Source organism: Trachurus trachurus, assembly GCF_905171665.1.
Source record: "Trachurus trachurus genome assembly, chromosome: 1".
NCBI lineage: Eukaryota > Metazoa > Chordata > Actinopteri > Carangiformes > Carangidae > Trachurus > Trachurus trachurus.
Genome location: NC_139891.1, coordinates 21,680,137 through 21,692,695, shown reverse-complemented (window position 1 = coordinate 21,692,695; position 12,559 = coordinate 21,680,137). Strand labels below are relative to the sequence as shown.

Sequence of the window (12,559 nt, the reverse complement as noted above, 5' to 3'; positions counted from 1 at the left end):
ACAGAGCTGAGTGAAACCTCATCCTCAGTAACCCCTAGCAGTCTAATTAGGTCAGATGACTTGCATTCTACAGTGTTTTAAATCCCTCCCGTAAATATAGAGCTGGACTCGTTGCTCCGTAAACCTAATGACCTCTGACAACATTTTCACAACTCTGTATGCCAGCTGGCTACGTAAACAACCAACCTGTAGACTCAAAATCAGCACACAAGCTCTGAATGATCATAAGACTGAATTTCTGCTATTGTCGAGCATGTATGTGGTATGAAACAGCTCACAGCCTGGAGCAGCTAACTTGACAAAGACGTTTCACACACATTTGCCTTATTTAAGGCAGTGTCTGATTATTCCTTTAGACATCTGTGTAGACTTTATGAATTATGAGAGTTCATGACATATGGTTGGCATATGAACGGAAGGGGTTGACTCCACTGGAGAGTTTTGGGGGAAAAGTTAAGGGGGTGGACTGGAAAAGTCTGGACGGTCGAAGCACACCAACTCATAAAGCACAATGTGAAGTAAAGTGTTCCAAACGGTCAAATGCTCGTCAGCCATGGTAGGACAGATGTTAATTCATGTTCTGCATCTCACAGACTCTCGCCGTCAGGCACCTAACACTTGTGATTTATGTCACATGGCACGCTCATGCACTGTGTACAATGCACCACACATGGTTGCTGGTTTTCTCTCTCTCTCTGTCTCTGTCTTTCTTCTTATCAGTCTGAACGTAGGACGCCCTCCACCCTGTCTAAGAAACAGAAGCCCCTGTGTCTGCAGTCATTTCTATAATCCTCCTAAGATTTACATGCTTGGCAGGTCATTGTAACATTTTCCTGCTTTTTGTCACATGAAGAATCTCAGCAACATGTGGTGGCTATACTCAGATAGCACTCCAGCTAGCAGGGACGGAGGAAATAAACATAGTACATGAAAGTCCAGAATCCAGAAAAACAAAACAAGATTAAAGTTGACCACACACATTGATCAGACCTTTGTGCCATCCTACCATATCCTTATTTGCCAGATCACCAACACACCTGTCTCCTTTTACTTTAAGGAATACTTTGACATTTTAGGAAATTATTCATTCTTACATGAGAGCAATACCACTTTCATTTGTGTTCTGTCAAAATAAAACTGCTCCAGGAAGTCACTGCTTTCAGCCAGGTAATAAGTAGTTCAGCTCTAAACCACCTGCAAAACCACAACTTGCAGTTTTAACAGTTTGAATTTTGTATAAGCAGGAAATAACACATTCATTAGCTTTAGATGGACTTGAGATGGACTGCTACCTTTACACAGAGCCAGGCTAGCTGTTCCTTTTCCTAAGCTAAGCTAACTGCTGTTGACATGGAGGTGGTATCAATCCTCTCCTCTAATTCTAGGCACGGTTACCAGAATGTGCTGCTTTTAAAGCTGAAATGTTCAGGTGGGGCACTGTTTAACACCCTGGCTTCTCACCAATCACAAAGCACTGGATGCCCCTAACTACCAGTTGATCCATCTGCCTCATGTTTGGAAGCTTCTGTTTTACATTAAGATGTGGTGATCTTTTGTATTGGTTACTGAATAGATGCAGATGCACGTGAGGTATTACCAGAAATGCAGAGGTATGAGGATCTGAGTTAGTGATGTGAGTCATGTTGGTTCCATTAATGAAAACAAAGATTGCTGCATGAGGATCCTGAATTTGCACTGAACTGTACAGGTCTAGTTTTTCTGTCAGGTAGAGCATTGCAGTTTCCTGTTGATTCTCACTGCAGGCTAATCAAGAGGTTGTGTGTGATGCAATGATGGCTGCATCACATGACAGCCCAAAGCAACAGACCTCTTTTTCTCTTCCCTCTTCTGACCTCTCTCTCAATGGTTGAACAAAATCAGTGAAGCTGTAGGTAAATCTCCATGCATTTGAACAGTCATATTTACACTATCTAGAAATCAAGTATAATTCCAGAGCCTTTTTTCCAATTCAAGTGCTTTTAGTGATACATGCATACAAATCCAGCTAGATTCTATTAAGTATCTTGGTTTTCTTCTTTGAAACTGAAGAAAAGATTAATATTACCAGAAAAAGACAGAGGACGTGCACTTGTGGTTGTAATTTCGTCCCTTGAGAGCCTCCCCCTCCCCCTCCATAAGAAAGAGGAATCTGTACAATCTACATTGTTCTTTATGTCTAATGCAAGACAGATGTGGCCAGCTTGTGGAGATTCCCATTGCAGCCTTTATGCTTCCACAGCTCTTTCACAGCAGTCTCTTTACTTCTTTGATTTTATTTTGACAACGCTGGCTGCACACCCTACTATCAAGAGGATTCAATAATAACCACAACAACTGCTTTTTAACTACATGGTTCACACACAGTCTAAAACGACCCAGCTGGAATGTGAAGCTGAAACTTCCAGCAAAACTGGAATAGTGCATTGAGTCCGAGGACATATTTGGTCAACTAGTAGAGCTGCCTCAAGTTAGAATGATAAAACAAGAGAGATTACGTGGCACCATAATAACAAGCCACGTCCAAGTGCTAATAGCCATAATTAAGATTTGTGTCAACACTAATTGCAAGATTGTTTGATAATGATGAACAGGGTTCAGTGGGCTTTGTCTTTGTGGAGCACAGTAAGCAGTGAGCAAGACATAAAATATATTTACTCGTAAAGAGCCACAAGGTTCTCGTCTGAGGAACATAGGAGTGGGTGATTTGTGGTTACCTATAAAGGACCCGAGGACATGGCTGGTTTTGTTTTGTCGAGTCTAGTTTTCACAGCCGAGGTTGAACTGCCTGAACTTCTGGCGGTTGGTTCCTGACACAGTCCATATTATGGATCCAGAGATCCAGAGACCAACAGGCATATTCAAAACCTTTGTCTCTATGTTGAATCATACAAAAAGTACTGATACAGACTGGATATGTATCAAAATATATTACATCGCTAAGTTTGAAGATTTTGCTCTTCTTGTGTTTATAGATTTTGTGGGCTTGCATGATGAGTCAGTGTCAGGAGGAGGTTTGAGTGTCATATTAATAGCGGAGGTCAGAGAGATGACAACATTTACGCTGACATTTGCATGAGTAACTCAACCACCTTTGTTCTAGGGGACAACCCCGCCTCTGTACAACTTGTTTAGCAGGTTGAGAGATGCAGGAAAACTGCATTCACAACAATCATGCACAAAACATGACGCTGGTCTGTGCTGCTTTTACACTTGGTCTCCTTAAATGAGCATTTATGGGTTTTTTTTCAAGAATTTCTGGTTTAAAGCAGAAATATTATCATTTTAAAAATACTGAAACCTCTCAAGTGACTGTTGATACCAGGCCAGAGTGTCATAGATCATATCTAGTAACCACCACCAGCCTTTCGTCTAAGTATCAAACCATTTCAGTAAAACAGTGTCTTTGCTCGGTGGTGCTCAGTGTAGAATGCCTCCCTGAAAAGGTCAATCCAGATAGTAGATAGCAGTTGAACATTAGCCCAGATCTGACTTCATGAACCTGTTAGTCTTGGATTTTTCCTGTTTAATCAGCACAGCCTGCAAGAAACCCAGTGCAAAGTTTACATGTGCAGAGTCTAAACCTTTTTCTGTGCCTTCAAGCTGCATCATGGAGACTCTAATGAAGAAATGAGCGTACAGACCCACTAACCTACCCCCCACCCCACCCCTCCAAAAAAAAAAACCCATCACAATCCTTTTCCTTCCAAGGCGCCTGTCTCCTTTTGCCCTCCAAAACCTTTGTCTATGCAATAGTCAATATATCTGACTAACTTGATGAACTGTGGGCAAGAGCAAAGTTAATTTCTTTCAGAGTACATGGTAGCCATGGCGACCATCTTATGAGCACCCCAAAGCCCATCTGGTCTAAACATTACCCCAGCATGGCTGACTGCAGAATAGGCTGCTTTGCCGTAGTGTGCGCATGTGCTTTATGCATTGATCCTGCCAGTAAATCAATAGTGCCACATATTCAGTAAACCTACATTTGCACTGGTGTGGATTAACACCTTTACAATTGCATTTTTGAAGCATGTTGAGCCACAAAACAATTGTTAGGCCACATTATTCTGGATAAATATTGCACTATTTATGTTTTCTAAGAGCCTTACAAAGAAAGATCTTGCTCTTAGATTAAACGGTTAAGGGAGGAAAGACTTCATATTGACCTCTTCCATTCATTTTCTCATCCATTACTCTACAGTGTGAGATGGAAGACTTATACACAAAGCCAAGTGATGAACAAATGCTGATTTCCATGTTTCTTGAGTTCACCCCCAGCTTAAAAATCTTGGCATGTGATTAACTCACAGGCACATTTATTTAGCAAATAATTCCTCTCTGTTTGCATGATCCGGATCCAGACCAGCTTCCAGTTAAACAGGAAGCGGAGGTGAACAGTAAACAGAGCAAAAGGGAAACATTATTGTAGGAGGGAAATTAAAACATGGCACACAACATGGCAGTGAAGGAATTTTAAATGGGCCAATACCAGGGCACATTTCAGTTTAATGGAAGACTGAGCTAACACATAGGGGGTTTCACTGTAGACAAAGACAAAGTTTGGCAATGGCTACTTTCTTTCTTCTCCCTGCCATCTTATGTGAAGCCAAAGATATATTGTGGCAGGGCTTGAGGATAATTTTGAATGAGAAAAATTAGCTATGAGCTCCTTTGTCATCTGGAAAGTGACCGTAGTGATATCTTTTCCCTCATTGGTTTCTAAGCAGGCTGACCTAAGCCGCTGTTGCTAAGCACCCTCGTTCCCTGCACTGAGTGGGAGGCACGTGACTCCCATTGAATAGAAATCACAAATCCTTCTGAGTGAGGGATATTTTCTGTGATTCATGGCTTCACTGTAAGGACGTAGGCTGTAAACCCTTCGGCGCATTCCACACACCTCAGCAATTCATCAGCAAGTATCAGCATTTCAGACGATGACTTCTTGAATATGACCTGTGTATTGTTTGTACTCCCTTAAAGCAGAAGTAAGCGATATTTCTGTGTTAATATAAGTCTTAAATAGTTATATCTTCCGACAGCAATCACTTACATAGAGTGTTTGGACTGAAACACGGGTCTCTCAGTCCCTCTGCTCTGCTCTGAGCCGAGGAGAAAACTTTTCTTGTATCCTACAATTTTTATCCAATGAGGAGAGAGAACAGCATGAAGGGCTGTGTGTGCAGCCAATGGATGCCGTAACTTACGGTTTCAAAAGCCTGCCTGGAACGCAGCATTAGCCAAAACGACTGGATCGCTTACTTCTGCTTTAAAGACAAAGCATGATATTAATTTATAGCAGAGCTACAGGAATAATGAGTCACATTTTGCCGTGCAAGTTGGTGTTTGCCCTATCATCTGTACGATTGTCATTTTGATAGGGTAGCTGGTATTGCAAGCACACAAATGGAAATTGTGCATGAACTCTACCTATTGTCCCATCCGAGAGTTTCTATCAATTCAGACCCAGAGCCAAAATCTCACTTTGAGACATTCCCAATTCAAATACATATATGGACGCAAAAAGCAGCCTGATTGTCATAAAGCAGTCCGGCTCAAAAAGACACCAGCTGCTGCACTTGTACATTCCACTTAGGAAACCTAATATTGAGCCTGAGCTACTCGAAGGCCTCCGAAATAGTTAGTGATGTCATTCAAAGCCTTTGGTAGGGTTACGCTTCTAAATGACATTCAGGACCAGCTGTCTGTCTTTGTGCTCCTTGTGTAGACAACAGGGGGCCATGGGGCCTAACCTTTTCAATGACAGCTCCTCGCAGCAACCACGTCCATATCTGACAGCCATTTTAGAGGAGGACAAACAGCCATCAGAAGCAGTTTTGTTTTGATCACCATGGACCCCTTTGAGATTGGCCTGTCATGACAAAGCTTTGTATGTCATCTGACAGGTGCATGAGTAATAGAAAACTGCATTTCTGATTTTTCAGATATCTAAATTTGCCTTTTTTGACAGAAGATTCATTTTGACTTGTTTCAATGTCCTGAAAATGAACTTTTTCCACTGAACCTTTCAGCATTAGACGTCTCCAAAGGTTCCTCATTGTCAGAAGATTGATTTAAGTGGAACTGACTGAACCCTATATGTTTCGACATTAGGGTCTTACCAGGGGTCAAATCTTAGCATGAGGTTAGGTCACTTTTCAAGATGTCTAAGGCATATTGACAGCCTTATGCACAAGTTTGCTACCTTGTCACACATTGTTATGCCTTTGTTTGAAAAGCCATCTCATGGTTGGTGGGGATGCATTTTCCACTCCGCCACACCAACACTTTTTTCTTTACAAATGTTCATCTTGACTGATAAATGAGTAAATATTTCAAGACCTCTTGAACCTCCTTTTTTTTCCCAATCTAACTTCATTCACAAAAGACTAATCTTACTTTTAGAATCAATAGTGCAACATGATGGGAAGTGTCATTAAAGAGTCAAAGATGCCTCTTCCAGTGTCTACATTCATGCCTTCGTATATACCATTTGCATTGAGGTTTCTGATGAACCTTATAAACCTCATAACATTTTTATTTGATACCCCAGATGGGAAGAGTTAAGAAAGTATATGAAATCATCTGATTTAACAGAAAGGTTTACAGCCAGTTCACTCTCCTGATCTGCCATTGTTCAGGCATTCGCCCTCGCAGGAGCTATTCGCTATCAAAGTGGCATCAACATAATAAAAGACCTGCTCTCACTCTCGCCACGTTCTCGAGCACAGACGCTATTGTGGCTGTGGCTCTTAATTTATTTTTTTATTCTTAACTTCTGCGGATACGGGCGAGAACGCCATTGAAGAAAATTGTCCAAGCATAGGAGGAGCCGATCGGCGAGAGGCGGGAAGAGATGCTATTCGCTTTGGGGTGGTTACGTAACATCTCACTTGCCTCTCTCTCCGCGGAATGCCAGGATAGTGTTTGTAAACAGAGCGGCCATGTGTGTGTGCTCACGTGGAGGAAGCTTTTGAGTCGCTGCCCTCGCTGTCTCACCCCTGAGGTAAACCCTGACATCGATACATGCTCACAGGGCCAGCAACACTCCCTCCAGCACTGTGCCACTCAAACAGAGCCTTATCACTCTCACTCCATAATTACGCCTCAGCCAGTTAACGGCGCACAGCCTCGTGGAAAATGAAGGCCACGAGTTGTATTTGGGATTCACAGCGAGTCTGGCGTGGCTATCACTGATAACATTTTTGTATCTCAGACTCATAAAAGCCTTATTACTACTGCACATTTCCAGTTATGACCAATAAACCGCTCCCAAGCCATAATTACATCATACGGGAAGGCCAAGATTCTTGTTGAGGTTGGAGTGGACCAGGTTTGACCATTATTGACATTTTTTGTGATACAGAATCCATTATTGGCATTCTCTAAAGTTACTTTCATAGAAAACTCTTTAAAAACCACAAATGGTCCATGGATAAAGAAATGATTCACATGTCAGAGGGGTTTTGATACTCATCAGAACTTAAAGCTTGGATAACAGTACAGTAAATGGTAACACTCATGCAAATATTGTAATGAGTAAAATGACAACAGCCTGCATTTCAACTGCCTCCCTCGAAACCCCACAGTGATGACTAAGCCAAACACCATTCAACCATATCCAGTCATATTTTTCAGTGCTTGGCTTTTCATCACAAACAAAACTCACATTGCTGTGCATTACTAATATATATATATAATAGTACATTTGGTGAAAATGTAACAGAATGGGTGTAAAACAGTGATGACATTATCTCTACCAGATTCCATTGCAGCTGATTGTGGTTTTGCTTGCTTCTCATTTGCTCTCTGTAGAAAAACAACCCCCCAATCGCAGACAAGAGGGAAATCAATCTTGTACAAATCAATACAACACTCAGTATCTCGCCATTTTGTCTCAGGAAAGCAGTTGGAAGCTATGACCGGCCAGCCAGGCAGTCAGGTAGTGCAATCTAAAATGTCTAGCCTGCTACTGGGCCTGTTTCTCTGTGTCATTTGTGCAACAGCCCCTGGCTGGAAATATGATGCGTGGGCTGGACAGAGGGTCAGAGGTGAGGGCTTGGGTAAGGCTTGGGTATTGTAAGTGGACAGCATTGTTGTAGAACGCTATGGCAACCGGACATTCTTCCCAAAGGTGATATTGTCTTTTCCCCTGGGAGTGACATAAAGGGGACTTACGGCCATGACGAAGGAGCAATCCAACCACACGGCTTTATCTGTAGGTGTGGATAGATGAGAGAAGCTATGTGCATGTGATTGATCTATCTGGCCCTTCCCCCACTCGGCCTCCTTATAGGCCCATTAATGCTCTGGTGCCTTTTCAGCTGCTGATGTAACAGCAGGCATGCAGAGCCTCATGGAAACACCTCCAATAAGATTGGAGTGGTTCTATTTTTTATGCTTCATAATATGCAGGTCAGGATTAGCATGTATAAATCCTACAGTGCAACAGAACACAAAGGGGAACACAAGTTGCACACTCAAACTATGACAACCATAATATTGTGCTTGTATTAGCATGCAGCCAACTGGGTTAGAAGCAATCCATCTAAAGATCTAAATGTACAATTGATTTCGAATGGAATGTGGTTTTTAATGTGATTAAGGACTTCTAGGAAGTCTATTTGATACAGAAGATACAGACCCGTGTTGCTGTGAGCTAGACAGAACTGTTCGAAGACAAATCTTACACAATCGTACCTCTAAGGTTGGGCACATAAAAACAACCCTTTCTAAGTGGTATGACCTAATCTGGTCGTTCACATGAAACATTATCTACAGTGTCTTTGATGAATGGGGTAATGGGATCACGGAACGTGCACACACATACACCCAAACATGTACGTACACGTGCACACAAACGCATGAAGGCATGTGAATCACCTGATCTCATGCAGTCACAACATACTATGGAGAGCAGCACTGCTTAGGCACTGGTGTTGACACTGCAGAGTCAATGACCATGCTTGCCGTATCAAAACACTGTCATGCCATTGCGTCAGAGGGGCTCACAACTGTTCCTGACACTTCACAAGGTGTAAAAATTGGAGTCTTTTCCACTACAAGCAGATACTTTTTTTTTAAGTGTTAAGCTAAACTGTGTAAAGGCTACATGCTCTGCAGGCATCCACAGGAATGCAGCATGTAAACTTGTAATTCAAATGTGAAAAGCAGAACATTTGTTCCTCTTATTTATCCTGTCAACGCAAAAACACGATGTTCAAATGACAGGTACCTTAGTTAATGCTGACTGCTAGGTTAGAGTTAGAGTCCTGCATAGCTCCTGCAGGCAGGCTGCACTGGTGAACTACAATGCCTAATTACAGGTCAGTCATTATTCTCCACCTTCCAGGCAAGGCCTTTATTTTGTTTTTTTTTCCACCTGAGGCCATGCTAGCTACATTACGACTGTAGTCAGTAGAATACACAAACCCAATACACAAACCTAAGGGAGCTCAGTTATATTCTAATGGCCCATTCAGATGTTAATCTGGAAGTAGTACTTCATTAATTCAGGAAAAAACAACTAACAACTAATGAGCTGTTTCCTAATTAAGCCTAATGTCCTTCAATAACTGATTTTGCATGTTATTCTGTATTTATGTACTGCTTTTCTAAAGGTGTGCATTCTAACACAACACCAAACCCCTTAGGTAAACAGATGATTACTTCACTGCTACCTCACTGTTCACTAGTTTATTTATCTTAATTTGGCAAAGTATGGAGACACTATGATCTTATACTACTATGCTAAACTAATTCCCATAAAAATGATTATACACACATATAGACATTTCTCTTTGTGCTGTTAATGATCTATTTACCAACAGCCCTGTTTCTAAAAGAACACATCCCTTGTTCACTCTCCAAGTAAGAAAAAAAAGGAGAGAGAAAAACCTGCTCCAGAATTACCATTCTTGTTTCCCCAGTTAATGGTGCGGTAGGATTGAGTTTCAGTTCCTTCAGAGCTTTCTGACCTTGTCTGCCTTCACTATACTCTACCACCACTCTTCTCTTCTCTTTGGCTTCTCCTTGGGATTTAGCTTTTGTGCCTTCTTGTCAGTCAGTGGTGAAAGCAATGAAAGCTGATTCACAGAGATACACAAAGCCAGAAGCTACTCCACTGCTGTGCAGACACTATGCACTTACTGCTGGACATGGCAAGGTTGGACTTTTTACTCTGCTACACATAGTCTCCCTTTCTAAACAACACAAACAAACCCTTAAACAGCTATGGATATGAAAGGAAGAAGGGAAATGGGTAATAGTTTATGTTTGTAGACATATTTAAAGAAACAAATCTCCTTTCTGTAATAGGCAATAATTACACATAAATGTTTAAAATGTGTTTGTTGAAAACAAACAATCATACTAGATTACATATATTACATACTCAAACCCACCGTTAGTAATATGTGTCTTATTGCAAATAACAAGGTAGAAACGTTAATAAAGAAACAGAGCACTACACAGGCATTTACATTATGCTTTAAGAAAAACTCCTGAACAAGCAAACTAAAAGCACCATTTTCTATGATGCATTCAATAGCGGCAAGAATGTTAAGTGAACACAGAACACCCTGGGAAACAGAGAGGGTGTCTTTGAATTTCAGCTGGCAAAAAAAGGAAAGAAAATCGTCAGCCATGTTGGAGTAGCTTTATCTAATATCCCCTCCTTATTATGTTGGCTCTTGCTTTTACGGTGGGGGACATTTGCTACACCTCGCCAGATACAAAACCCACCAAAAACACACCCAAGGTTAAAGAGGATAAGGATAAGAGTATTAACCCGCTGAGCAAATTCTCACCTCCTTTTTACGTCCCTCCACTTTGTAGAAATTCCAACAAACCGTCTGGATCTCCTCTTTAACAAATCCTAAAGGGCAGCCATCTTGCCTCCTTCTGTTCTTCTATGAAACAGACTATCCTCCACATCAATATTCATGGAAACCACTCTGACGTCGGCTCTCATCATCAGGAGAAGCCCGGGTGTCGCTGTTTGCCGGCTTGAGAAGCACACTCATATGTGGCTCCGGTGTAAGGCAGCAGAGGCACGCAGAGTGGACAAGATGTTGTTGCAGGTCAGGGGGAAGAGCCTTGCTTTGCTGGCAAACTCAAATAATCACAAAATCACTTTTCCTGCTGAGTCCTTCCCACACAAAGAGACAGGTTTTCTTTCCCCCCTCTGCTCCCTCCTCTTTTTTTCTTCTTCCCTCAGCCGCACAATAGTGAACAGTATGATGGCTGCCCCAAAGCACTGGAGTGGATTCAGTGAGCAGGACAGGACTCCACACCACAGTGCACTATATGCTGAATATTGCACTGGTCTACTGTTTGACTGTGTCAGAGCAGAAAGTACCTCCACCCCCTTCCTTTTCTCAGACAGGAAGCCAACTCAGGGGTTTTCCCTCCCTTTTCACTCTGTCTATCTTAACTTCCTTCTTTCATTTTCTTTCTTCCTCTGTCATAGGTTACAGAAGTTTCCCTTTGGTGTGTTAGCACTCATTTTTGAGAGCATTACAGTAACAATCAGATCTGGCCACAGTTTGGAGTCAACCAGTTGAGCAATGTGTTCAACTCCAACGGCTGTGTCTTATTTTGGCACAACTTGTTTTGCCTTGCCTTGCCTTGTCTTGCCTGGCTGGCTGACTGACTCATTTTTAGAGTGGGGTGTAAGACAACTCTCCAGCCTGCATACAGACAGACAGCATACTTTGCTTCATGTGTCTGCCAAGACCCACCTCCTGTTGACACTGGCCACGTGGGCTTGAAAGAGATAGAGAGAGCAGTGTGAGAGAAAAGGGGGTAGAGGGTGGATTAAAAGACAAATTCAGCCTTGAGAAGGCTGTTGGAACAACATGACTTTTAAGTGTTTTAATGGGGCAAGTGCTAAAACCTCAGCTGTGGTTTTTGTTGTGGGTTTCTGTGTTAGGTCACAATGCAGAGTTGTAAGACTGAGGTTCAGTTTGTAGAGTTCAGTGTGCAAGAATGTGTTTGTTGTTGCGCCTTTGATTTTAAAAGGTCAAACAGAATCTCACAAACAGTTCACTATGCCAGCAACACTACTTCAGTAACATGCCTCTATTTATATGTAAAAAAAAAAAAAAAAAAAAAAACTACAGTCATTTCTTCACATATGGATCCAGCTTTAACCAGCATGCTCATTAATCAATGCCACCTCCATTCACTTAACTATGTAACTCCTCCTTCACTTTGCTAACACATTGGTGAAAATAATCTGCCTTTAGCTGTAGTTTGGGCTTAAAGGGAGACCCCACCTCTTTCCCAGCAGCCTTTGCCTTGCTGCAGTGACATTTGTTGACTCAATAGTTTCAGCCTCAGAGCAGAAAAGGAGATTTGTTTTTACACAGAATGGGGGATGGGAGGAGGCAGAGAGAGAGAGAGGAAGGAGGAGTCACTCTGACTGCAACACATACTCTAGAAAGACAAAATAGGCCATTTTACATCAAGTCTGACTTCTTCCTTTACATTGCTCAGTTGTCACAGATGAATGTTAACTGGATTTAGCGCAAATGTCTGTCAAATGTAAGTAGCAATTAAG

At 41.9% G+C, this 12,559-nt stretch overlaps 1 protein-coding gene across 1 annotated transcript in view; it reads right to left on the bottom strand.

Moving 5' to 3' along the window:
• The window catches only part of tet2 (tet methylcytosine dioxygenase 2), a 29,009-nt gene extending 17,827 nt beyond the window's left edge, over positions 1–11,182 (bottom strand). The window contains exon 1 of the mRNA XM_083982216.1: positions 10,806–11,182. The gene's annotated coding sequence lies outside the window, so the exon portion shown is untranslated. The remainder of the gene's footprint in view (positions 1–10,805) is intronic.
• Between the last annotated feature and the right edge of the window lie 1,377 nt (positions 11,183–12,559).